This window comes from Pelodiscus sinensis, chromosome 5 (genome assembly GCF_049634645.1).
Source record: "Pelodiscus sinensis isolate JC-2024 chromosome 5, ASM4963464v1, whole genome shotgun sequence".
NCBI lineage: Eukaryota > Metazoa > Chordata > Testudines > Trionychidae > Pelodiscus > Pelodiscus sinensis.
The window spans coordinates 73,363,714-73,391,655 of record NC_134715.1 but is presented as its reverse complement, the minus strand read 5'-3'; the positions used below and the strand labels follow the sequence as shown (position 1 = coordinate 73,391,655).

Genomic DNA, 27,942 nt, shown 5'->3' with positions numbered 1-27,942 from the left:
GCCCTAGCACAGCCAAGCCTCCACAGGCACCTGCCCCAGGGCCAAACCCCCCCTCCTGTGGCGGAGCCAAATCCATGTGGGAACCTGGTCCAGGGCCAAACCACCACAGGAGCCTGCCCTGGGGCCAAGCCTCCTCTCCCGCCGCGGGGCCAAACCACCATGGGAACCTGCTCTGGGGCAAAACCCCGGGGCCGACCCCTGCACTCAACTCACCCCTCCCAGGGAAGCTGCTGCACTCCTCCAGGGCCAACACCCCGTCCCCTAACATGTTACAGAGCTGTGGGAGGGGAGCAGCCAGTGCACTTCCACAGCCCCCGGCAGTGACGTAGACTTCACCCAGGACTTCCGTCCACCCCACGGGAAGCTGGCACTACACTAGAGGTAGGTAATGGGGCTTCTTGGGGGTGGGGTGCCCAAACACCTCACGATCAACTGGTTGAGGCCTCGCGATCAACCAGTCGATCGTGATCGACGGGTTGGTGACCATGGCTCTAGATATTGAGCCCGGCCCTGGCTGCTGCCAGTGCTACCTGGCAGAAGCGTTACACGAATTAGACTTTAATTTATTTGGTTAGACAAGTAATCAACACCATTGTCTGAAAGGTGACAATGGGAAGAAAAGTAAGACTGGTACCTCTTGTATAATCCTAACTATTTAGAAACTAATGAACAAGGTTAATTAATCTCTGCAGGTATTTTCTGCTACACATTTCTCCAGATTCAAGGGGATAGGCTTGAAGTTTTGCTTGCAAGGGAAGAAATCTGTAAAAATTGCTATTAGTTATATCAATGTTGCATACAGGGACAATAACTGTCAACTGGCAAGAGAAACAGGAATTCCGAGAGGGGAAAATTTAATCACAACCTTTTATGCAGTGGTTATAGAAAGCATAGAAAGCTAATCATTCACCATTGACACAAGGCAAGATTTCTGTTTTTTCCATGGGGCATATTGATAGATGGGGTAAAAGGAGTTTTTATAATTAAAACTTTGCTGTGAGAAGATCTTGTAGAACAAGTATCTGTACCTGAATCGTCAAATGAACAACCAGTTACAGTCTTCTCCTGAAACTTTCTGTAGGGATCTATATTATGAAGGATTATCTAGAGCAAGGCTTTAGAGAGACTCTCTGAATATTCTATATTGAAAAAGTGAGTGCAGAGTGGCAAAGTTGCCTTACAAAAGTTGGTTCTATAAAAAACAAAACAAAACAGTAAAAGCTAGCCCTAAATAGTATATTTACTTTGCAACATTCATTTTGATCACCTGTTTTATTCCCTTTTAAGAAAGATACACATTCTGGATCTTTTCAGACAACAAAAGTCAGTTCATACACTGTGCTCCATACAGTTCTGATGCCCATATATTTTTTAAAAGTGGAAAAATTAAAGAGGTTGTAGAAATACTACAAGTTATCTAAGACTTGTAGAAGATGCCTTCTAGTGAAAGATTTAAAGAGCTCAACTTGCTTAATGTATCAAAGACAATTGAGAGGGGATTTGATTACAGCATGAAAGACCTTCACAGGAAAAAAGTACCAGATTATTTATTCTAGTGTAAAAAGCCAAAAGAAGAACTAATGACTGGAAGGTAAAGGCCAAAAGTTTATACTTGGAAACAAGTGTTCGCTTGCTTAAAAAGACAGATTCCTGGAGACATTTTAAATGAATGCCCAAATTTGGAAACAGTTGGATATGCTATTTGACAGCTTGATATATTCACAAATAGTAGTTAGCCTTAAGTCAGGTCAGAACCACAATTTAACCTTTAGTAATAACCAATTTGCAGAGAAGGGGCTAGTTTTTAATTAATGAAATTATTTCACAGACTCTAGGAAGAGTTATAGAAACATCTATGGGTTATAGAAATATTTAGACCACATATGAACATACGGGCAACAGCAGACACTTCAAATACTATACCTAGTTTTCATAACAGCCATATCCACCACACCCACTTATAATTTTCTACTGAAATAGTTTAAAGTTACTTATTTACCTAGGTAGGGAATATGTGCAAGATTCATTTGTAAAAATTGGGTTAAACAGTTTTACATTCCACTGCAAGAAAGCAATAAAATGCAAACAGAGAACTTATATTAGCGGAGACTTAATTAGATTAAATGGTTTATGTTAAAATGGTTGTAGTAGCAAAAATAATCATTCATTACTGGTGGAAACAAAGGCTTATCAAGGGCACTAAGATGTAAAAGAATGACTACATTAAGTTGCATAGCAGCAAAGTATCCTAACCTTTGGTATTATCCCTGTATCCATATAGTGTCATTTTGGTAGATTTTAAAGAACACTTAGTAAGCCAATAAATGCAACTGAATTTTATCATTTAACAACCTAAGGCAAGTGCAGGTAAGGTCATGACATACCTAAGATTATTTACTACAAATAGATTCAAGTTGTCAAAATGGTTCATTTGTTAGGAGCCATACTGTCAGCATTAGATGGGAGCCAATGTAATAAAGACCATTTATGAGGGCCATCTTTGCATTGATTAGTAACAGAATAAATAGTATATGGAAATTACAGAGTACCTCCTATCATAAAGTATCCCAAACTGCTTTACATATTAAGACCATCATGCACACACCATATGGGCAGTTCCTCTTTGTGCCTGTGGAATTCCACTATTTTAGTGAGAGAATGCTTGGGCACAAGAGTCCACCTGTGGGATCTGATCTTGATATAAAACCACACATTATGAGTTTTCTGAGATCAAATGGTTTCCACCCTTTGGATCAAGGCAGAGGATAAGCGAGAAAAAGTCCTCTTGTTAAAAAAATGTAATGGGAGCTATATCATCCACAAGGTACACAGGCCTAGGGTTTCTAAGGTCCCTCCAAAAGTAAAAACTCCATAGATAGTAAAAAAAATAATATGCATCTAGTGTGGAAATATCAAAAGATAATTAAACAGTGCTTGGATTGAAATATCTGAGTTAGATTTGAGGTTTAGAGATCATACTGCAATTCTTCAGGCTGGACATGTGAACCAAGTACAAAAAATGTGGTTATTACAACTGCTTAAGCAGCATTTAAGAGACACACAACAGGTAGTACAGATGCTCGTTTTACCACCATTGTACCCAACCGTTAATTTCATCATAACATTAACAGTCGTAATCCACACACTCAAATTTGGCAAGGGACACTGCTACTAAGCACAGAAGGTATGATACTACTTGAATAAGATCAGATCCTTGACTTACAGTAGCTACATGTTTGCTGAGTGTTTGAGATACAGAATGTAAAAAATTCTCAATTCTTTACATCCCAGTAGAATTTAAATACATAAATAAATAAAAGATAAATCTGCAGCACAAACAAATGTTCAGATTGTACAATTATATCTAGTACTCACTGGGTCAATAATTCTTAGATGGCTTATTTTTAGTTATTTATTGAAAAGGTGTGTGAAAGTGCTTGAATTAAGAAAGCAGACAGGTTGCTCTGAAGGTAGGCTGTGGGTAGGCTGCAAAAGAAACTGATTATTATATGAGTGCTATCAGACTTTCAAGATCATAACTATTTAAATCATGATTTTTCAATTATTAATTCTGCTATAATATAATGTACATAATATTTTAACAGTTTTATTGTATTTAGTAATGCTGCCACTCAGTAAACACGCAACATTTCAAACCATTATTGTGCAAAACCAGAGTCTATTCATTTCTCAAACACAAATACACACAAAATATTTAGATGGTATAATGTTCTGTTTACAGATTCAGCAACCCTCTAGTATGTGTCTAACGACTGTTTAAATAAACCAGGTATGCAGAAATGGGCTCATAAAACATCTGTCTTCTTTAGCACAAAACAGTGAACTGCAGGATAACAGAGAATTTAATACCGGGAAATTGTTAATAGACAAAATAAAGCCAAGGCTGAACATTTGTCATGTGCACACTGCACAGCAAGTAAATGCTATGAACTTCATACCTAATACATTAAGCTATGATTCAGAATGTGATAATGCACATTTGTTTTTAAATAATTTCTGTACAAGCTAGAATTTCTGTACAAGCTAGTTTTATTTAGCACCATTAGCCATTTACAAACAGTTACATATATTGTAGCTCCACAATTGCAATGGTGTAAGAAGTTCCTTTGACTGCTGTTTTCCCCCTTGGCATCAGGTCAGTGTTTCAGGGGTCCTTGACTCTCGCTTTGTCCATTGGCCACCTAGTCTGAGCCTGTAATGGCTGGCTTCTGACCTTGACCTCTATCCAGGTCCCTTAAGTTTAGTCCTTTTCTAAAGGTAAGAATAGTCCAATTGTAAACCTAAATCAAGTAAGAAATTTCCACTTCTAGAGCTACAATGAAGTTACATTGGGCTTTAAACTAGGTTCGACGGGGACAGGTAAGCAAAGCCCACAGGTAAGTGGGGAACATGGAGACCTGGGAGATGGGTCAGAAATGGGAAGGAGCGTGGGCTATAATGGCAGAGAGAAAGGAGGGTCAGAGCAAAACTGGGAGGCAAGGTCAAATCAGTATCTTAGATGTCTATATACAAATGCAAGAAGTATGGATAATAAGCAGGAAGAACTGGAAGTGCTAATAAAGAAGTACAATTATGACATTGTTGGCATCACAGAAACTTGGTGGGATAATACACACGATTGGAAGGTTTGTATGGAAGAGTACAGCTTGCTCAGGAAGGATAGACAGGGGAAAAAAGGGAGAAGGTGTTGCCTTATATATTTAAAACAAACACACTTGGAGTGAGGTGGAGATGGACATAGACAGAAGTCTTGAGAGTCTCTGGGTTAGGCTAAAAGGGTTAAAAACAAGGGTGATGTCATGCTAGGAGTCTACTACAGACCACCTACCCTGGTAGAAGGAGTGGATAAGGCTTTTTTTTTTTTAAACTAACAATATCATCCAAACCCCAAGATCTGATGGTGATGGGAGACTTCAACTATCCAGATATATGGTTAGGAAAACACCACAGCAGGGCACAGACTACCCAATAAATTCTTGGACTGCATTGGAGACAACTTTTTATTTCAGAAGGTAGAAAAAGCTACCGGGGGGGGGGGGGGGGGGGCGCTATTCTAGATTTGATCCTAACCAATAGGGAGGAACTGGTTGAGAAATTAAAGTGGAAGGCAGCTTGGGTGAAAGTGATCATGAAATCACAGAGTCCACAATTCTAAGGAAGGGTAGAAGGGAGAACAGCAAAAGAGACAATGGATTTCAGGAAGGCGGATTTTGGTAAGCTCAGAGAGCTGATAGATAAGGTCCCATGGGAATCAAGACTGAGGGGAAAAACAGCTGAGGAGATTTGGAAGTTTTTCAAAGGGACATTGTTAATGGCCCAAAAGTAAGATATTCCACTGCGTCGGAAAGATAGAAAATATGGCAAAAAGATTGCCTTGGCTTAACCACGAGATCTTGCATGATCTAAAAATAAAAAAAGGAGTCATATAAAAAGTGGAAAGTAGGACAAATTACAAAGGATGAATATAGGCAAACACCACAAGAATGCAGGGGCAAGATTAGAAAGGCAAAGGCACAAAATGAGCTCAAACTAGCTACTGGAATAAAGGGAAATAAGAAGACTTCTTATAAATACATTAGAAGCAAGAGGAAGACAAAGGACAGGGTAGGCCCACTGGTCAGTGAGGAGGGAGAAACAGTAACAGGAAACTTGGAAATGGCAGAGATGCTTAATGACTTCTTTGTTTCGGTTTTTACTGAGAAGTCTGAAGGAATGCCTAACAGTGAACACTAGTGGGAAAGGGGTAGGTTTAGAAGATAAAATAAAAAAAGAACAAGTTAAAAATCACCTTGAAAAGTCAGATGCCTGCAAGTCACCAGGGCCTGATGAAATGCATTCTAGAATATTCAAGGATCTGATAGAGGAGGTATCTGAGCCTCTAACTATCATCTTTGGAAAAATCATGAGAGACAGGAGAGATTCCAAAAGACTGGAAAAGGGCAAACAGTGCTCATTTATAAAAAGGGAAACAAGAACAACCCAGGAAACTACAGACCAGGTTGTTTAACTTGTGCGCCAGGGAAAATAATGGAGCAAGTAATTAAGGAAATCATCTGTAAACACTTGGAAGGTGGCAAGGTGATAGGAAACAGCCAGCATGGATTTGTAAAGAATAGATCATGTCAAACCAATCTGATACCTTTCTTTGATAGGATAATGAGTCTTGTGGATAAGGGAGAAGCGGTGGATGTGGTAAACAGACTTTAGTAAGGTGTTTGATATGGTCTCACATGATAGTCTTATCAATAAACAAGGCAAATACAACTTAGATGGGGCTACTATAAGGTGGGTACACAACTGGCAGGATAACCATTCCCAGAGAGTAGTTATTAATGGTTCACAATCCTGCTGGAAAGGTATAACTAGTAGGGTTCCACAGGGGTCTGTTTTGGGACCGGCTCTGTTCAATATCTTCATCAACGATTTAGATATTGGTATAGAAAGTACGCTTATTAAGTTTGCAGATGATACCAAGCTGGGAGGGGTTGTGACCGTTCTGGAGGATAGAGTCCTAACTCAAAATGATCTGAACAAATTGGAGAAATGGTCTGAGGTAAACAGGATGAAGTTAATAAAAGCAGATGAAGTTTAATAAAAACAAATGCAAAGTGCTCCACTTAGGAAGGAACAATCAATCAGTTTCACACATACAGAATGGGAAGCGACTGTCTAGGAAGGAGTATGGCAGAAAGGGATCAGGGCGTTATAGTGGACCACAAGTTGAATATGAGTCAGCAGTGTGATGCTGTTGCAAAAAAAAAAAAAAAAAAAAAAAAGCGCAAACCTGATTCGGGGATGCACTAACAGGTGTGTCGTGAGCAAGACACAAGAAGTCATTCTTCCACTCTACGCTGGTTAGGCTTCAGTTGGAGTATTGTGTCCAGTTCTGGGCACTGTACTCCAAGGAAGATGTGGAGATGTGTCCAGAGAAGAGCAAAAAGAATGATTAAAGGTCTAGAGAACATGACCTATGAAGGAAGGCTGAAAGAATTGGGTTTGTTTAGTTTAGAAAAAGGAGAAGATTGAGGGGAGGACATGATCGTTTTCAGGCATCTAAAAGGGTGTCATAAGGAGGAGGGAGAAAACTTGTTCACCTTGGCCTCTGAGGATAGAACAAGAAGCAATGGGCTTAAACTGCAGCAAGGAAGGTTTAAGTTGGACATTAGGAAAAGGTTAACAACTGTCAGGGTAGTCAAACACTGGAATAAATTGCCCAGGGAGGTTGTGGAATTCCCATCTCTGGAGATATTTAAGAGTTGATGTGATGGGGCAGACGGCTCGGCCGGGCTGCCCCGCACTAAGATAGACCCCGGGCGGGAGGCAGAGAAGAAAGGAGGAATGACGGGGGGCAGCAAGACTGCAGCAGCAAAATCCGGGGCTATGCTGGCCGCATCGGAGGCAGCTGCAGCCGTGGACCAGCGGTCTGGGCCGGCGCACCCTGATGACGTTACTAGTGGCGTCTGCTGGGGATTCCTGGAGGGCATGACGGCATGCGTGGGGGCAGGGCTGGCCAGAGACACCAAGACGTGGCCCTTTCAAAAGGGCCAGGATCAGGAGGAAAGGGGGGGAGAGCGGCTGGGAGCAAGGATGTCCTCCCAAACTTCCCCCATGCAGGGTGACCAGCGAAGAGCAAGAGTAGCTTTCCAGCCCCTGAAGACGGCGGCCAGCGGTAAGCTTATCCCTGTGCTGGGGTACAAGGATCTCAGCTGGAAAAAGTGGCCCAGGGCAGGGCCATGGACCCCGTGAGAGGAGGATTTAGGGGTTTCAGCCCCCTCCACTGGCAAGGGACAGGTGTCCCAGCCTTAGGGCCCTGGGTCAGGGCTCAGAGAGAGGGAGAGTCCGAGCCCCCTTCCTGGCCACCTAGCAAATAAACACATCAAGATATATATCAAAAACTGGCGATTCTCTTCGGGAAGGACCGTAGACACGGGATGATCCCACCTGAACTCGGGGTGGGTTTAGGTGAACGGGGTACAGTGGATTAGATAAATGTCCATCGGGAATGGTCCTTCCATGGGGGGGGAGGGGGAGGGACTGGACTCGATGACCTCTCGAGGTCCCTTCCAGTCCTAATATTATATGATACTATGATTCACACAGTTATTCTGGTGCTCTGCAAAGGTTTATGTTGTTTCTTCCCAGCAGATTAAGAAGCAGGAATATTGATGCAATGGGGTAAGGAGCTTATTTCTATATTTTTTCCCGAGCCTGTCACCAGGCCTTTTCCAAGGAAAAGGAAAAGACCCCTTGTGCTTCCCTGTTGGGTCACTTCCCTCTTTCTAGTGTCTTTCATTAACCTTTCAGAGCTGGGGTATTTATAATTAAATTGCCTTATCAGGACCAACTGAAGGATTGTTAGATCACAAGCAAAGCTGAGCCCAATCTTCCATAAAAGGCCAGACAGCTATCAGAGTTCCCGTTTAAAAAAATTACTGAAGCTTATAGTTAGAGAGAAAATAATAGTCCCACTGAAGTCAGTAGGAACATTTGGATAGTATATTTGGCAAGTCCAAAAATGAGTATTTCACTACACATGCAGCTATATTAGTAGAAACTATCCCCTTTGGAACACATTCACACCTTTGGGTACATGTAATTCCTAGAAGGCCCTAGGTAACTTTTTCCTGAACAATCATTCATAAAGATGGCTTGGTTCATTAATTTAAAAAGTTCCAACTCCCAAATTATATAGAAAACTTTTCTATACCAAATGCAGGATGTTGGCCTCTAGCCCCTACAAAAATGGTAGAGAATTCCTATAGTTTTAGGGTTGTAAAGAGTCTTGTGCCACTACAGGTTGGATTTCCCTGACAGGTTCTGGACAATGTAGTTTGCCAAACCCAAGGAGTTCAGGGCTGTCCCAGGAGTGCTGGTCTTCTGGCTAGCCAACCTGTCCTTCTGGCCTCCATCAGCTGCAAAATATGTAGATGGTATCATGAGCTTTCATGGGCACAACCCACTTCTTCAGATGAAGAGTGTTTAAGGGGTTCAATATTCAAACAAACAGAAGGGATGGGGGGAGGAGGAGGAAAAAGGAAATTGTCATTGTCCATGCTAAATGAAGCGAATAAGAATGGATCTCAAAGTCGCTGTAATTATTATTGTAGTATTTCAAACCAATTTAAAAAGCCAGCTTGACTGGGAAGCTATAGAACTTAATTTCATTTACAAGTTTGCTTCCTACAACAGAAGTCTAAACTAAGACATTGGGTGGATGGCCCGCTACATTTCATATCCTAATGACATTAACAAAATGAAGCTGATAAGAATACTTGGTACCTACTCTAAATACCCTTTTTTGTTAGTCTAAAGGTGCTTCTAGACTTTTTTTTTTTTTTTTTTAAGTTTTTCCAGTTACAGACTAACACAACTATCCTCAAACTCTGGCATAGGGTAGTTTTGCTAACTGTACTTGAGAACCCATAATTTGTGAGGGGTATGGATTGAACTATAGCAGCACTTTGATTGGATGCAGAGAGAATGCACATCTCTCGCGGTCAATGTTGCGTGCAATCAGCTCACATGGCCTTTCACTTTAATAATCATGTAGAATGCAACACTATCCACAGCCTCAAAAACAACTCTGACATTATAATCAAAGAGACTGACAAAGGGGGCACTGTATTCATCATGAATAGGTCAGATTATGAACAGGAGGCTGCCAGATAACTCACCAACACAACATTACACAGGCCTCTTTCCTGTGAGCCCACTGAGGAATACCAAAAGAAACTACACCATCTGTTCATGTCACTCACTGGGGCTCAATCTATCCAAACACAGCCCCAAAGCTCTGACCAGGAACATTTTATCTGCTACCCAAAATCCATAAACCTAGAAATCCCAGATGTTCCATCTTCTCAGGCATCAGTCCCCTTACAGCAGGATTTAGCTATGGGGACTTCCTCCTTAGACCCAATGCTATCAGCACTCCTAGCTATCTGAGATACCACTGACTCCCTGAAGAAGCTACAGAGCATCAGTAAACTTCCTGCAAACACCTTCCTGGCCTCCAAGGATATAGACGCTCTTGACACCAATATTCCACATGATGATAGACTATAACGTGACATGAATACTATCCACTTTGATGCCACAGCATACCTAGTGGCTGTGTTAGGTGACTTACCATAATTTAGTGAATATACCCCACAGTTTTTTCTATTTGAGTTAAAAAAAATCTTGTATACCCCGCGCACGAATATAACCCGCAGGGTATACAAGATTTTTCTGTGCCAGGGGTATATTTATGGTGCGGGGGGAAGAGGGGAAGTTAGCCACTCACCACCCCAGGTTCCAGCGCAGCCACCAGCCTCCAGGCAGGGGAGCACTCACCGCACGGTTCCTGCACAGCCACAGGAAGGGGCATGGAGATGAGTGCTCCCCTGCTCCTTCCTGTGGCTTCGCATTAACCGGGGGCTGAGTGCTCCCGCGCTTGGAGGCTAGCAGCCAGAAACTGGGGGATGAGCGCTCCCCCGCCCGGAGGCTGGTGGCTACAGTGCCATGGAAAGAGGCAACTCACCACCAGGTGAGTAAAAAAAAAAAAAAAAAAAAAAAAAAAAAGTTCTGTATACCCCACACCCAAATATACCCCACAGGAGGTGGGGGGGGGGGGTTGTAAAAATGAATATAACCCATGGGTTATATTTGCTAAATTACGGTAGTCCTCACCCAGATTTCTAATTTGGAGACAATTTATACTTTCAAGTTAGCAACACTACTATGGGTACATACATGGCCTCACAATGCACCAACATTTTTAGGGCTGATCTCACCTCCTCGCACCTTTCCTCTACGTTGATGACATCATATGGGCCCACAGGAAGGAAGTCCTTGCATTCCACAGGGATTTCAACAACTTCCATCCCACTATTATCCTCACCTTGAACCAGTCAACACAAGAGATTCAATTCCTTAACACTACTGTACAAATTCACGACAGTCACATAAACACTACCCTATACCAGAAACCTACTGACCACTATTCTTACCTATATGCCTCTAGCTTCCAACCAGGACACATCTCACAATCCATTGTTTACAGCCAAGCCCTAAAATATAACTGTATCTGCTCCCATCCCACAGAGACAAACACCTACCTACAAGATCTTCATCAGGCTCTCTTAAAACTTAACCCAAAACCAAGGTAAGGGAGAAAACAGAATGACAGAGCCAGACAAGTACCCAGAAGCTGTTCTACATCTCTTGGCATCTTTTTTCCATTTCTACTCATCTGATGAAGTGGTTCTTACCCACAAAAGCTCATATTATGAATTTGTTAGTTCTGTGGTAACTTAGAGCCTACACGTTTAGATTACATAGCTACACCTATGAAACTTCATAATTAACAGTAATAACAGTAGTAGAAAAAAAATGACAGATGGAAACTAGCAGAATCTGGCAACCAGGCATGTGGGCAATGGTAAACAAAATGCTGCATGGACCACACAGACCTCCGATGGGCCACATGCACCCTGCAGGTTGCCCAAAACTGGTTTAAAGTTTAATATGTTCCGTAACAAAGATAATCTTGTTTTCTACATTCTCTCTTATGGGAAGTGTTAAAATAGCAACTAATAAAGCCAAGTACAAATCATTAGCTAACAGGTAAGGTTACAAAGACTGTATGAAACTCATACTTCTAACGTATGCACTTCTGTAGCGCACAAAACCATGACTGCTGTATTTAGCTACGTAACCATGATCACTTTGTGAAGCACTGAACCTTTATATTTCTAAGTCTGCCAACTGCTGGAAGGACCTCCAGTTTAGAAAGTAGTTTCAGTGCAAGCAGGTTACTCTTACAGAATTGCGAAGTTCACATGTGGTTTTTTTGTAATGTTTTGCTGTTTTCCTTAATCTAGGAAACAAAAGATGTTTGTATTGCAAGTATGGTATGCATGGAACAGAAACACAGCAACTATTTCTAGTCAAAAACATCTTGATTCTTAGAATTTAAGAATATTAAAATATTATTCAATTTAGGACACTAACTTTTCAGCGGCCTCTAATTAGATTGTGACATTTTATACAAAGATTATTTTTAAGATACAAACGTTACCTCTTCAGTTTCCTTAAAAGTGCCCCCATTAGTTTTCCAAGTTTTTTGCAACAAAATCATAGACAACAATATTTTTTCTCTTTTCCTGCTGTAAAAGAAACATTACAGCTGTTCTAATGGCACTTTAATACATTAACTTGTTAATGGAGGGGGCCTTGCATAAGCTGCAAGACTAAAATAAGCAAGCCATTGAATGCATGAGGAATTTTACTAAAAACCAATATTTCAATAAAAATAATTGTCTCCCCAAAATGGAAAATGTGTGCAAAAACAGAATTGAAATCCCAACTTTTAATACAGTTTGAAGTTTATCATTGAAAAAACTACATTTGCTTCATTTTCTACAAGAAACCCAAGAAAAACAAAAAAGGACTTCTATTTTCAGAGATATAACACAAAGGAAGCCTAAGATGTATATCTCTTCTTTATATACAAAATAATTCTTGTTCAATTTTTAGTCTTCTACTGTAAGTGATAAATCAGCCATGTACAATTAATCAAGCAAAGGAGAAAAATCTAGCCAGGTTTCAATAAAACCCTATAAAAGGCTTCTATTGTATGCTTCATAATAAACCACATAGCACGGAATTTGGCTGCATTTCTGTTCCAAGGTTAGCTCATGCAATCCTAATTATGAAAATTATATGGAATTCTCAGAGTTCTTCCTTTGCAAAATAAATACTCAAGGGAAATAACATTATGTAAAAATGTTAGCCTTTCACCTCTGAATTAAAATATAATTGGATTCTATTACCCTAAATGAAAATGGAGACCATTATTAACAAGCACTTTGTTTACCCTAGTTAGTTTTCTGGATCATCTTCATGTCTTTTCAGATGCACGAAGCCAATATTAACCTTTTCAGTTTAGTTTATAAAACAATATTTCCTCTTTACACAACATTTCCAAATCCAGTGCATTGTGATGAAGACACTACAAACAGAGGTTTACTGGTAAGCACTGTTTTCCCTACTCAGAACTTTAAAACATGTACGATTTTTGAGAGCATTAGTGTGCTGCTAAATCATTTAGCCTTGACTAACAATTCATCCTGCTGAGTCAGGAATTTAGCAGACTACAAAAAGTGCCTCTTACCTGTTCCTTACCTGGTTGCCCTAAAACCTCTACATGAAGAAAAATGTCTTCTGCCTAGGAGGATTAAACCTCAGATTGTAGCTCTACCTTGAATTATCTCAACACAGATAAGCAAGCCGGAGGGGTCTTTAAAAAAAAAAAAAACCACACACACACACACACACACACACACACACACACACACGATCAGACTCATGAGGAATTCTATTGAATTTTGTATAAACACAGGCAAAGAAGCGTTGAATGTGCTGCCTTTCATTTGTAGAGAAATAACCATGGTTTGTACTCCTATTAAACAGCTTGCCTTTGGTTTTAAGAAAATATTCTATTTATAGGAAAAATGATGAATTTATGTACATCAGAACATATATAACTAGGATATATCCATACTGCATGTGTATCATATTTAAACTGTGCATCTAAGTGAAAGATTCCACTTTTAAGTCTTCACAGGAAGCCTAATTCTGCAAGTTTTACTTGCTCAAATAATCCCATTAACTTCTACTACATTGTACCTTTACCTGCCAGTTACTTAGTACTTTTGAAAATCAGAGGCCACTTATTTAAGTAGCTCTATATATTTGGTAGCCAAAGTTTAAGCAATATTTTTTTTTTGTCCTGAGATATTAAGTTGTAGATGGAAGTTACTGTTAGAGATGATCTTTTGCAATTAATTTTAGTTTTTGAAAGTTTAATACATGCAAAATATTAAAAAGTCTATTACATTTAAGGGAATTATCATCTGCGTAAAGTTACATGTATGTTGAGCTAAATCAGCTGGAGTATGCAAATACAAGTCTAATTAAAGTCAGGGGTGTTGCACTCATCAATCCGATATCTGACCCAGTAAGTTTTATGGGAATCTTAGGACTTCTGAAATTCACTTATTTCTCTTTGCAACAGTTCTACAGCCTGAAAGCCTAGGAATCATTGATCTTCAGCTGGGATTAGTCCAAAGCAAAAGTCAAATCGCACTACCCTATCAGGCCTGTGAAAGGAAGGTATCGAGGCCTACCCAGAATATGTCAAATGAGCACCAGTTTGATTGTAAGTGGAAAGGAAAGGCAGCACTCTCAGATACAGGAGATAAAAATAAAAACAAAATTTGATTGGTTGACCAACAATAACCCCGCTTTTAGGGAAGTAAGTAACTCAGACAGCAGTATGCAACAAAGTGCTGATTACCCCAAATGGAGCAGACGAAAGTTTTTTGTAAGGGCAGAATGAGACAACAAAAATCTAACGTCAGCAATTGTCAGGCGAGTGGAGGAGTACCAAAACAGGGTATATAAGGTGGGCTGAAACAGACCACGAGCGGACGGGTTGCGAATCCGAAAAGCCAAGTCTTATCAACCAGGGCTCCCTCCCCGGCGCTGAATCTCGCTGCCGCACATAAGCTCCGAAAGGGGAACGAATACTGGTCATAAGTTGCAACGAAAAATCCAAAGAAAGGAAAAACAAAGAAAAGAATCTCTCCTGAATCTAAGCAATGCTTCTATCTTTCTTAACTTGAGTATTATACAACTGTTAACTCCATAAATTTTTTAATGGTAACTCAGGAGGGTATATCAGGAGGAGAAGTTGTTATTTCTTGGGTTTTTTTTTTAACTGTACTGTTTTTCTATTTTTTCTTTGTATATTATATGGTCTTAAAAGAATCAAAAATAATGAATTGATTTAAATGGAAAATTGATTATAAATAGAAAAAATAAATAATTTTTGTTTGACCCTAAAAAGAAGTATTCCTCTCTCTGTGGTTTCAAATCCTTTAAAGAACCAAACCCGGTTACCGAAAAGGCCCATGGTCCGTCTAGACCGGTGGGCCTGAACCTGTGGCAATCAGCACACAACTGTAGCCCATGCAACATCCTGCTAAAAGAAGTTAAAGATAGCTGTGTGGTTTGAGTGATGCATTTGAGCAGTTGAGTGTTACAAAGTGTTGTGCCAGCAGCCAAGTATGGCACACAAGAGAAAATGGCTTGCTTTTAAAAACAGAGACATGACAACTGGTAACCTCAGAAACCAACAAAGAAAAAGTAACACAAATGAAAGCAGCACCAGTGTGTTAGAAGAAGGCAGAATGGTACAAGACTGAAAAATGTTTGATGTTCTAAAAAGGGATGGGAAGCCATTATATTGTATAGCCCTTACTAAGTAATAATAGAGAGGTAGCCATGTTAGTCTGATCTTGGTAAAACAAAAGGAAAATATGTAGCACTTTAAAGACTAACAAGATATCTTATTAGGTGATGAGCTTTTGCGGGCAGACCCACTTCTTCAGATCATATTCTGAAAGTGAATTGGCATGAACGTATCTAACAAAGAAATACAAAGAAGAAAGTAAACAGATTAAAAACCTAAATCAGCTAGTAGAACAGAAGGTGGGGCGAGGAGCAAGGAAGAAGGAAATAGCTTATTGTAAGCCAATAAATGGCTAATCTAGAGTTACTACGAATATCAAAAGATAGGGATGCTGTCTGTGTAACGTGTAAGGTAATTAGCATGAATATTAAGGCCCATTCTCAACATGTCGAATTTAAGCATAAATACAAATTCTGAAGTCTCCCTCTAATCTGGTGTTAAAGTCTCTGAAGTAAGAAGCATGTTTTCAGGTCTTTAAGGGAATGGCCACTTAGTTTAAAATGTTGACTAACAGGTTTTTCTGTGTGGAGATGTCGGAATTGTGGGCATTAAGTCTTTGACGAAGTGACTGAGCAGTTTGTCCAATATACATCGCAGAGGGACATTGCTGGCACATGATGGCATATATCACATTGCTGTACAGGAATATGAGCCCTTGATTATATAACTGACATGTTTAGGTCCAGCGATGGTGTCTCCAGAATAAGTATGTGGACAAAGTTGGCAATGGGGTTTGTTGCAGTGAAAGTTCCAGAGTTAGTTTTAATGTGGTATGCCCTGTGGTTGTTAGTAAGAATCTTCCTGAGATTAGGTGGTTGTGTATAGGACAGCCTAGGTCAGTCGCCCAGAGCCTCTGTTCCAGTATAGGTTATTGATAATGCGTTGGAAGGGTTTCAGTTGGGGGATATAGTTGATGACAAGTTGTGTTCTATTGTTGGTTCTCTCAGGCCTATCTAGAAGTAGACTGTTTCTGGGTATTTGTTTTTTTATTTCCCCCAGTGGGTAATTAAGTTTTACAAATACTTGGTAGAGATCTTGAAGTTTGTGGTCTGTCTGTGGGATTGGAGCAGATGCAGTTGTAGCTAAGAGCTTGACTATAGACAATGGATCGTATGGTGTCCCCTGGATGGAAGCTGGAGGCATATAGGTAAGTGTAGTAGTCAGTGGGCTTCCTGTAGAAAGTGGTATTGGTTTTGCCATCAGTGATTTGTACTATGGCATCCAGGAAATCGATCTCTCATGTTGAATGGTCCAGGCTGAGATTGATGGTAGGGTTTAGGTTGTTATAAATCTTTGTGGAATGTGTCCAGTGTTTCTTGACCACGGGTCCAAATAATAAAGTGTGCAACATAATGAAGTGCAACATAAAGCTAATTTGATATTTTAGTCTGAAAAATCTGAAGATAGTTGAAAATTAATCTTCAGAGACTGCTAAAACAGTAAGCAGAAAGTAGTGTGCCACATTTACTGGAACAGCATCTATGACACTTGCATCTTATACAGTTTTGTGGATGCTTGCCAAACATAGGATCTATTAATGACATGTAGCTAGTAAAGCAAGTATTTTTTAGAATCTGCCAACTGTCAAATGATTTGAGAACTGAAAATTAAAGAATCTTTCACTGAATTTTTTTAAATCCATGACAGTATGCTAGCAGAACTCAGTTTTCAGAAAATATGGTTACCCAGCTAAAAATAATATATATTTTTTAAAATCACTTCTGCTGAAGCTTTTAGTTTAGTTCTTGATAAATCAACACACATAGGAGACATAACGCAACTTTGGGTTCAGCTTTGATGCCACCAACTTTGGTATTTTTAAACACTTGATTTCACTGAAGTTACTACATAATCAGACTCATGGTGGGGACATGTACATTACCATTCACCAAGTCTGCAATGAGAGGGATGTTCTGCTATATTAAAATATTTCAGCAGTCAGTAGTGAATTAGCTGCTTAGCCAATAGGGTCTGTGCACAGCATCCCATGCAATCAGGGAACCCACTTTTCCAGGGCATCCCCATTCTCTGACATGCACCAGTCAAGGTGGACTGCAGGTTGAAGGGGGTGTAGCAGGATCTCATAAGGGTCTGTACACACAATGGGCATGACTGGATTAACCTATGACAGTATTTGCCCTTTTTCATTCGTCTTAAAATTATATTTTTATTTGAACGCCATAAAAAGGAAATAATTAGATCTATGCACGTAACAGTCAAGTTTTGACTTGACTAACCCAGGATAGACCTCAGACACCCCACTCAGCTGTTAGATTCCTTGGGCTTAGGCCTCCTTTCATGGGTCTTCAAATCCTTCACTTGTTCATGTGTGTTTGGAGAGTGCAGATCAAGAAATAGTGATGGCTCAATTTTTTTTTACGCCAAAATTAGATGCTTCTGACTGCCAGTGGTGAAAATGTTCATAATATGGTCACTTGTCTCTAACTTTTATGCTCTGACCAGCACTGTAATAGTTCTCAGTCATAATAGGGAATCTCCATTGAAGTGACAATTCTCAATACTGGGGGGGGGGGGGGGGGGAGGGAGGGAGAAGGGAGAAATGCAAATTCTGCTCTCAGCTATATTTAATAGCTGACTGAAGAATGCGTCTCAGAAAAATCAGGGTTTTGATATGGTAACCAATGTGTTAATATTCAAATTTAACTACTTAATCTTGGTTATTTGTGTGATTTTTATACTGTACATGAATTACAGATGTATAACATATGGGGTACGTCTAGACTACAGGGTTTTATCGACAGAAGTTGTGTCGACAGTATCTGTCGACAAAGAGCATCTAGACACATTCAGTTCTGTTGACAAAGCAAGCTGCTTTGTCGACAAAACCCTGTAGTCTAGACGCAACCCTACAGGCAATAACACCTTCTGTCGACAGAAGGTGTTATGCCTCGTAAAGTGAGGTTTACCAGCGTCGACAAAACTGCTGAGTTCTGTCAACGTTATTTCGACAGAACTCAGCGGTAGTGTAGACGCAGGTGTAGTTTTGTCAACAAAAGTCCACTTTCGTCGACAAAACTCAGTAGTCTAGACACACCCATGTACTATGTGCAGTGCTTTTTTGTGATGGTCCTGCCCGGTACTGCCTACTGGCACCTCTAGTCAGGTCAACAACTTTTCCCCTGGAGTACCAGCACCTTTAAAAAAAAAAAAAACCCCACAAGCACTGTTATGTGCATAGATCTAATTGTTATTTCCTTTTTATGGCGTTCAAATAAAAATATAATTTTAAGACTAATGAAAAAGGGCAAATACTGCCACAGGTTAATCCTTGCACTCTTATAAAGGAAGTAATTCATAATGTGTGCCTTATTCTGTTATTACAGTTTTTCCCCTCACAGAAGTGAGGTGTTAAAATGTTACTGTCTGATATATATTGTGAATTAGAATTGTATGCTGTGCACTATAACCTATCCATGTTCTGCTTTTTGACTGGGTGGCTATTCTGTTTTTGCCCCCTTTTTATAGCCTTGGTAAACCACAGAAACGAGGTGATGTTTCCTAACTGCCAACATACAAAAATTGAAAAGTCAAGGCAGTAAAGACGGCTACTATATTTTACAGAATATATGAATCACCACAATGATATCTTATTCTCATTAAGAGATCCTAACAGACAGAAAATGGCACAACATGAATATATTCTCAGGAACAGAGACTGCCCAAAGGTGTAGATTTAACTCTTATTGTAGTTTTGTAGGTTTCCTTCACAATTTACTGTTGAAAGAGTTAAAGAGTCCAATACTTTGCTTTTGATATCATTTGGATGTTGAATGTGTCATGTAACGGGTCCTTTTGACCACAGCCTCGCGCTTATTGCCCATACTGCGACACTAAAGCCCCTCACAAGAAAAACACAGGCCGCTGAGGCGGATCCAGAGACAGAGCTTGAAGTCCCTCGGGTACTCAGCACTGTTCTCAGTAAATGGAACTTAACTTGGCAAGCACCTGGGCCAGGGGTCTTAAAGCCTCAGTAAACGGAACTTCTTTTTGGCCCAGGTGCTTGCCAAGTTAAGAGCAGGGACACAAGCTGTCCCATACACTAAGTTAATGAGCACTAAAAAAACAGGACAAGATAGAAATAACAGATGTATATGACAGCTCATTTCTCTTAAGCACCTGGAGCAGGGAAGCAAACATATAGCTAGCTTTCATGTGTGCCAGTCATGTCTGCATCAGGCACTGACCACAATGCCTTGTGACAGACATGTCACAAGGAAGGAACCCTAATGGTACCGGATATCAGATAACCCTAATATGGTACTGGATGTCAAAATTATAGTATAAAGATCTCAAAAAAAAAAAAAAAATAGAAGGCACCTATCATCCAGCCTGGCTGAGGAGTTGATCACCCAAGGTCGCCTCCCATCCACCGAATCATGAAAGGGTGTACAAATCCCGAGCATACTACGCATTATTTTGTGTCTGTGCATCGTAATCGTTTCTGGGCTTGAGTGTATTGCTTACAATATTGTATAAACCATTTCATATTTAGAGGTTGTTAAGTATATGTAGATTAATGACTAACTCCACCAGCTGTTCAAAGATAACCATAGAAGGATTGGCTACAGGAGGAGTTATTATTGCTGTATTGGTTTTATTTTTTATATTCTTTTTTTGCATTCTGCGCTGTCTAAGATGAATCAGAGACAGTGACTTAATATAATCAAATTGTAGTTTGTTTGTAATTGGTTAAGTGCATTTAAGTCTCAGGCCTTTCTCCTTCACAGCCCCAGTCCCTTGCTAGTACAAAAAAAAAAAAAAAAAAAAAAAATCACCCCTAGACAGTCATTGAACTTCTGGTTCATTAGAAAGTAACCTCTTATCCAGCTAATGTATTTGTTCAGTCCCTGCCCGAAGGTGTCAAATTTACATATGAAGGCTAGTTACACTTACAGCCCACTCTATTAGTCTCATTTGGCACGGACACTATAGTTGTCAGGTTTTGTATTCTCCTAACCCTGTCTTGTTTCTGTTCCTCTTGCTCTACTCTTCTGAAGAAACTATTTGTTGTTTAACACCACCTTAAAGGCTAACAAAACATTGGTATCATGGACTTCTGTGGGTACAACCCACTTCTCCAGTTTCAACAGCAGATGGGACTTCAGATAACTGATGACTCATGGTCATCAAGTGTCCTGGGGCAGTGGGACAGCATAAAATCTAATCAACTAAAACATAAAAAGATGGGTGCAAAACTTTATAACTTTATAAAAAGATGGGTGCTCTGTCCACATCAGAGCATCGGTCCAGACTGATAGAAGCCCAGCTCCTTCCCCTCCAACATGCTCACCTGGCCAGTGAGTTAAAGGGAACAACAAGTTGGTAACTAAGCAACAAGACAGAGAGGTATATTATATGCATAACATGATATATGGCGTTTTGCCTCATCCCCCTGAAAAAAGATCCCATGCAATTCTTTAAATACAACATCCCCTTTCCAGCTTTTATCATACTAGGTAAGCCATGTCACTAAGATTAACAATAATAGCTGACTATTCATCTGTGTCCCAGTGAAAGTTAATTTTTGTGTATGAAACATTTTAACTTTTTCCCCTAGAACTATCCTACTGAAAGAGAAAGAAGATCAGATTTAGACATCAGTGCAGGTCAGTAGAACTCAGATAGATATTGTCTCATTCCTCAGGCTAAGATGAGATACACCACACAAACTTGAACTGAATGGCACTTAAAAGTTTCAAAGTCAAAAGTTTCACAAAGTCAGAATTTTCAATACCCCCCCCCCCCCGAAAATCTTGGTTCAAAAAATCTAAGTACTGCAATTCTCCATCTTTAGAGAAGAACTAAAAATATGCCAAATTGCAATTACTGTTGTATCATTTTGAAAACATGAAACCTGCATGATAATTTTCAAACAGCACTGTAACCCATTGGGGGTGCTCCCCAGGGAGTGAAGGGTATGCCCCTTGGGCTTAGTGGGTGGCTGCTCCCACCCACTGTTCGCTGCAGCCCTTAAGCAGTCAGGAGCCTGGCTCTAATCCAGGGTAGAGTCTGCAACAGTCAAGCAGTCTAAGCAAACAGTCAGTAGCCCAGCCCTAACAAGAGGCAGGGGCTGCAATACATAAGAATTTTGTAAGCAGACAATGAGTAGCCCAACCCTGGGACAGGGCAAGGGCTTCCCCCAGGACAAACCAACCCGGCCACAGTCAGTACACCCAGGTATGTAATCTGTCTCCTTGCTCAGGAAAGGTTTAGGCACTTGTCTCTGGCTGCAAGCCACTGGAGGAGAGACTACTACCCAATTAAGGGGTGGGGGCAGGCTTTCCCTTCACCACCACACCCCGGCCCAGGGCCATAATAGCAGCTGGTTCTCAGCAGCCAGGTCAGTAGGGATTCAGGCCAAAACTCACTGACCTGTTGCACTGAGGTATCCTCTCTGCAACCCACTGACTACCGGCCAGACCAAGGTTGGCTACTCCTGGGCCAGCTCTCCCATCCATCCCTTGTACCCGGTCCCCTGGAAGGTCCTCTGGGCGGCAAGGGTCAGCGTCTTCTCATCACAACATCAAGCCTGCATGGTGAGGGACGGGAGGCCCAAGCCAGTTGTCCAACTCCACTGGCTGCCATTCATCCATGGGTCAGGAGGCTGCTGGCTCCTCAGCTGTCAGGGAGGTGAAGACCTCTGGCTCCCTTACTGGCTGGGGAGAAAGTACCTCTGGCCAGCTTCCCACTGGCCTTGCAGGAAGTCTTTTTATATCCCTTGGCTGTGAAGGGGAATTTCCTCTTCAGGGTCATTGGGTGGCCATTCCACCCCACTACGAGCACCTTCCACCCAAAAATTCTACAGCATTTTATAAACACTGAACAATCACCCTGATTACAATTGGAGGTCCTGAGAAGTTAAAGGAAAAAGTGTCCACAAATTTCGCTGCTACAGTTTGAGTACCCAACTTTGAAAGACTTAAATGCATTGAAGATGTCTACCCAACACATGAAGGTATTCCAAATTAAGCCACCTTTGAAAATTGAGCCTTTGAGACTTACCCAAGGTCACATAGTACAGTTAGCGGCAGAACTAGCAACAGAACACAATTCGCATTCCTAGAGAGGTTCCAGGGTTCAGCACTGTACTTATTTCATACAGACAAAATGTGTCATTTCACCTCACTACACCCATAATGCTGAAAACATGCACTCATAAGAGCAAAGAGCACACACATAGAAAATGTGAAGGTGAATTAATGTTTGGAAAAAAAAATCACTGGTGTTGCACAAGCTGCTTAATCACATTTTTCAAAATACAATACATTCTACAGGCTTGAGGAAAAATGGACCAACCATGAAACTATGTTAAAAAGCAACACAGACAAATATTACTTTTAACACCACACAGGACAGATGAACAACCTAGACACAAAAGCTTAGGGGAAGCAGCATACCTATCTCTAAATAAGACCTTAATATACAGATGGCCTAACATGCTCTAATACAAATGTACAGCTTTAAAAACCTTATAGCACCAAAGGAAAAAAAAAAAAAAAAAAAAAAAAAAAAGAGAGAGCAAGAAAAATAGAAATTTAACACAAAGCAACGTATCTTTAATTTCTCTTAAGACTCAGAGCCAAACATTGTACTCAAATGGAAGGACTGGTCTACTATTTAGATTCTTGCTGCTGGTGTTGATAGCCGTATGAATACTGTGCTAATATGCACAGTCCTATAGAACAACTGTCAGTACTGAACAATGATCCAGCACCATTCAGCAGCTCAATAGTGTAAGGTCATTCTAATTACCTTCCACACGTTTTCCTCTCCCAGTCAGTGCCCTAGTAATCATAGAGACTTTTAGAAATGCTGAGGTAGCACTATATTGATTTATCTTGAAATATGCTATTTACAATACTGATACTGCAGGCATTGTTACCTGGATAATTGCTGAGGTGGTGTTAAAACTGTTTTGTTATATAGTCTGCATAACTTTTCACATATTTGAATGCTGAACAAGAAGCAATATTTTACATTACTGCCTACATAAAACTGCCTTAATTTTTTGTTGGATTTACTTTCCCTCAAACTGAAGCCCAATGCATTTCTGAGACTCACTTATCCTGGACTCCTATGGCTTCATGCTAGGTATGTGAATGATTGATCAGTCCCAGTTATCCACTGGGGGCTGGAGCAGCTCCCCACCTGCTGTAGGCAGGAAGCTGTTGCAGCCCCATGGGGCCCACCACAAAGTAGGGGTTCTCCAGCCAGCCAGGGGTTCTCCATAGTGGGAAGGGCACTCCAGCCCAGGAGTTACTTCAGTGCGGCTGGAATGCAGTGGTCCCCTCACCTACCCTCTTTAATTAGTTACAGACCCCTAGTCTCCTATAGGCAACCACCTAACCTCAAGATGATGCTTACCAACCACCTCAGGACATACCACACTAATACCAACCCTGGAACCTTCCCTTGCAACAAACCCCGTTGCCAGCTTTGTCCGCATATTCACTCTGCTGATACCATTATTGGACCTAATCAATTGAGTTATAAGATCAAGAACACATTCCTGCTCATCCAGAAATATAATTTGTGCCAAAAGTGTTCGTCTGCTTTGTACATTGGACAAATGTCTCAGACACTTCAAAGAATCAGTGCCCACAAGACAGGTATTAGACAGGATCACAAAGAAAAAACAGTTTCTTGCCATTTCAACCAGAAAGGGCATTGTCTCAATGATTTGATTACCTGCATCCTGCTTCAAAGACCTTTTCACACCAGACTTGAAAGAGAATCCTCTGAACTGTCATTCATACTTAAATTCAACACTTATCACCTAGGTCTAAACAAAGACATTAGTTCTCATACTAGTTACAAAGATAGCTTCCCCAATTATCACCTCTAATATTATTAGCACACAGACATTTACCTCCCCTCCTCATCCCCCTTCTGTTCTGAAATGTGATTGTCATTTTCATATGTGTTCATTTTTTTGATTGTATCCTTTGGTATAGATGGTTGTGACAATTTTCTTCCACAATTTGATCTGAGGAAGTGGGTCTAGCCCATGAAAGCTCATCACCTAGTAAGCCATCTTGTTAGTCTTTAAAGTGCTACATAGTCCTGTTTTTTACTGGTTAAATGTTATCATAGTTGCATTTAGTCCAGCTTACCACCATTGGACTCATTTAACTTCTGACATTTAGAGATTTGATTGTCTAGAGGGAATTGCAAACCACTTCTCTTCCTACCTCCCACATTAGCTTTATTATCTCCTCAGAAATAGTACAATGGCAAATTTTGGAATCCCATGAAGTTATTCCTCCGGAGTTGTCATATCCCCAAGTCATTACTCTAAGGATGGCTAAATACAGTCCCTGCTATTTGGCTTACCTACATCTAAGCCAGATATTTGCATTGCAAAGGCCAGAAGAGAGAACTAGAAAATAATTTTAGCTCTATTGGAACCTGAACTTCAGTGAAGCCACCTAAATATATTTTATTGTGAAAGAACATATTGCTTTATGTAAAGCACAAGCATTATATCCCCTTACAAACTGAAAATATCAAGACAGCAACCTTTTTTCAAGAAATGGACAGCATTGTTTCTTAAAAATCAAGTTACACATGAAGATGATACAAATAATAAGATATTACTAAAATGAAGATATTTAGGATAAGTGATACTTTTAAGACTATCCTTTGCTCCTTCATTTTCTATTTTATCTGCCCCCAAAGGCTTTTTGAGTGTTCTTACAGTTTAATGGGTACTCTGGTAGCTGAAGAGCTTTTAGTTATGACCCCCATTTGTGCAAGTTACCCTTGAAATTATGGATCCCAGAGCATTATAACCACTTTGAATCCATGTTAACAATGCTGCTTTTCAGCAAAGAAAAAAAAATCAATTATTACACAGCTTAGATAGGAATCAACCAAGTGAGTATGACTTAAGATACAGATGGTCTTTATTTCATTTACTATGGGAAAGAGATTTCCCTTAGTTATGTGAACATGACCATACAAATTTATTATTAGTTGAATTCTTAGCATTTCAGAGTGCTAGTTGTGGACCAGAACCTCATTATGCACACTATAAACAGAACAAAAAGACCACTTTTTGCTCCAAACAGCTTATAAACAGATGAAAGATGATAGAGTGCAAAAAAGAAAGGAGTCACAATTAATCAACATAATGGGCAGTGGATTCACTGACCAGCAGTCTTGTGTGTCAAGTTTTCTGTTGGCAAATGGAGTTTTGAAAGTGTGTAATGAGGTTTCTATGCAGACATTTATGGAAGCAACTTTTAAGTGCATATGGTAGAATATATAAAAGTTCTTTTAAATTTTCACAAGTGAGCATCATGGACCAGTCAGATGTGAACACTGAGGTAACAGATGAAATTGGAAATGTTATAGGCATGATCAGTTCAAACTTTTATGGTAGGTTACTACTTTTATCTCAGTGACAAAAAAAATACTAGCACCTGCTGAACTGTGATAACACCATAAATAGTAATCCTAGTTCTGTGGAATTTTATGTCCTGATCTGTGTGGGGATGGGGGAGAAGAACCACCCTCTACTGAAGCCCACAACCTAACAGGTATTCAGTAGATAGCCAGCCATGAGAAAGTTAATTCCTTCCTATTTATTCACCTTTAATCTACATATATTAGAGATTTTAAAAACTATGAAAGAAATGCATCCATGTGTGTTGTAGATATAATTTTCCCAGTTTGCAGATGAAGAAACAAAGGCTTCCATTTTCCACCACCCACCCACAACCACCCAAAAAATTACTTAGCAAGTCAGTAGAGAAGCCTATAAAAGAATGTCTCTCAAAATCCTTTCAAACTTCTCTCTCAGCATATGAGCCCTCCCATTTGATAGCATCATCATCTTCCACATGCAGAGCTGGTGATCTTTCACAAAAGTTACTCAGCAGGAACTTGTCATGGACATGCAACAGTCTGAAGTGGACTATATTCACACACGGCAGGTCATGAGAGAAACCCCATTTGAAGAGATTGCCTGCACAATTTCTCTTTCCTGCTCAAGACAGATTCAGGGATATTTACACAATGCTTTTAAATCAAAACAATGTACGCAAAGGACAATCTTTATTTCTGACTTATTTTAACCTCATCACTGTGTGACCTTCAGCTGATCCACTAAACTTACAAAAAAAAAAAAAAAAAAAAAAAAAAAACACACCTTTGAGTTGTTAAAAGCCATAACAAGGCAGTCATAACAGGCTTTAAGAATGCATTTTAGTCAGTCAACAATAACATTCCAAGACCTCTTTTTGTGGAAAATTAAATATATTAAATACTCCTACAGAATCCTCATGATGTTAGCAATAAATGTATTTGACTTCTCAGGATTAGAGCGCTTCTTAACCTGCAGGATTAACTTTGTATTTGCGATTTTTTTTTTTAAATGAGATTGTGTGTTGGGACACTGGTTATCTTCAGCATATCCAAATCTATGAGAATCCACGTATCTAGGGAAAATATCCCTTCAAAGTACTAAACATTTCTATAGAAGCAGGTTACAAACAATACAATGTTTAATAAGGAATACCTGTTACAGCAGATATTTTATGTAATGGATTGGGTGATCAATAAGGAACAATTGCTATTAAAGAGGAGTTCTGTAATGGAGGAAATAGTGACCCATTGGATATGAAAGATGTTTTTAACTCATTAGAAACTGTTGGTTTTCAGTTGTTGGTAATAACAAACAGATTAGACATTCCTTTTTTAAATTCAGATAAGTGGAGGACCACAAAAGAAATTGCACAAGTAATTAGAAAGAGAGAACACACTGAAAAATTTAACCATAAGAAAGTATTCGTCCCTTGGAAATGGGGATCTTTATATAGTAACACCCTATAAAAGACAGGGTTTAAGATTAGGTCAGGGAACGCAAACTGCTGGTGTCCCACCAGCTATAGTGGAGACAGATAGGCCAGCTCTTCACTTTATGTATCTATTCTTTTTGTAATCCATACATTGCTGACCTAATTTCAGATTGTCATATAAGCAGCACAAATGGAAATATTTAATCAAAGGATGATCAATGTATAATCATTAGGTTTAACACACACCACATTTACATAATAAGGGAATCAAAAACCAGAGATAACATCTTTTTAAGTTATAATATACACAACTACTTACTGTTATTTGCTTGCAGAAGATACTATATTCACAACGGCAGCTTGAAGTTAGTGCCTGTTAAGAAATCAAATACATGAATATGTTAATTTAAAATGCAATTCAAAGTTTATTGTAACAGCTAATAAGAATCATCTCCTACCCATAAGAAAGAAATATAACACCATAATGTCCCCATTTTAGTTTCTTTTCATGAATCAAGAACCATAAGTGCAGAGCAAATGAAAATTATGCCTCAATACAGGTACCGACTTAGAAAAAGCTGAAATGTGTCATAGGGATCATGGAAATATTTTCAGCTACTTCCAAAAAAAAAAAAAAAAAAAAAAAAAAAAAAAAAAAACAAACAAAAAAAAACCCTCAATAAAATGAAAAACAAAAAAACCCTTAAGCCTTTTAAGAAGCAATCAGTGAGAAAGCATTGCCACTTATAATGTGGACAAAACACATAACTTCTTATAAACACCATTCATGAGGGGGAAAAA

General features: G+C 39.7%; 1 protein-coding gene across 2 annotated transcripts in view; it reads right to left on the bottom strand.

Moving 5' to 3' along the window:
• TENM3 (teneurin transmembrane protein 3) overlaps positions 1-27,942 on the bottom strand; it is a 2,294,790-nt gene that overhangs the window by 1,589,424 nt on the left and 677,424 nt on the right. For both annotated transcript variants that reach the window (XM_075930244.1, XM_075930245.1), the window contains one exon: positions 27,461-27,514. The gene's annotated coding sequence lies outside the window, so the exon portion shown is untranslated. The remainder of the gene's footprint in view (positions 1-27,460; positions 27,515-27,942) is intronic.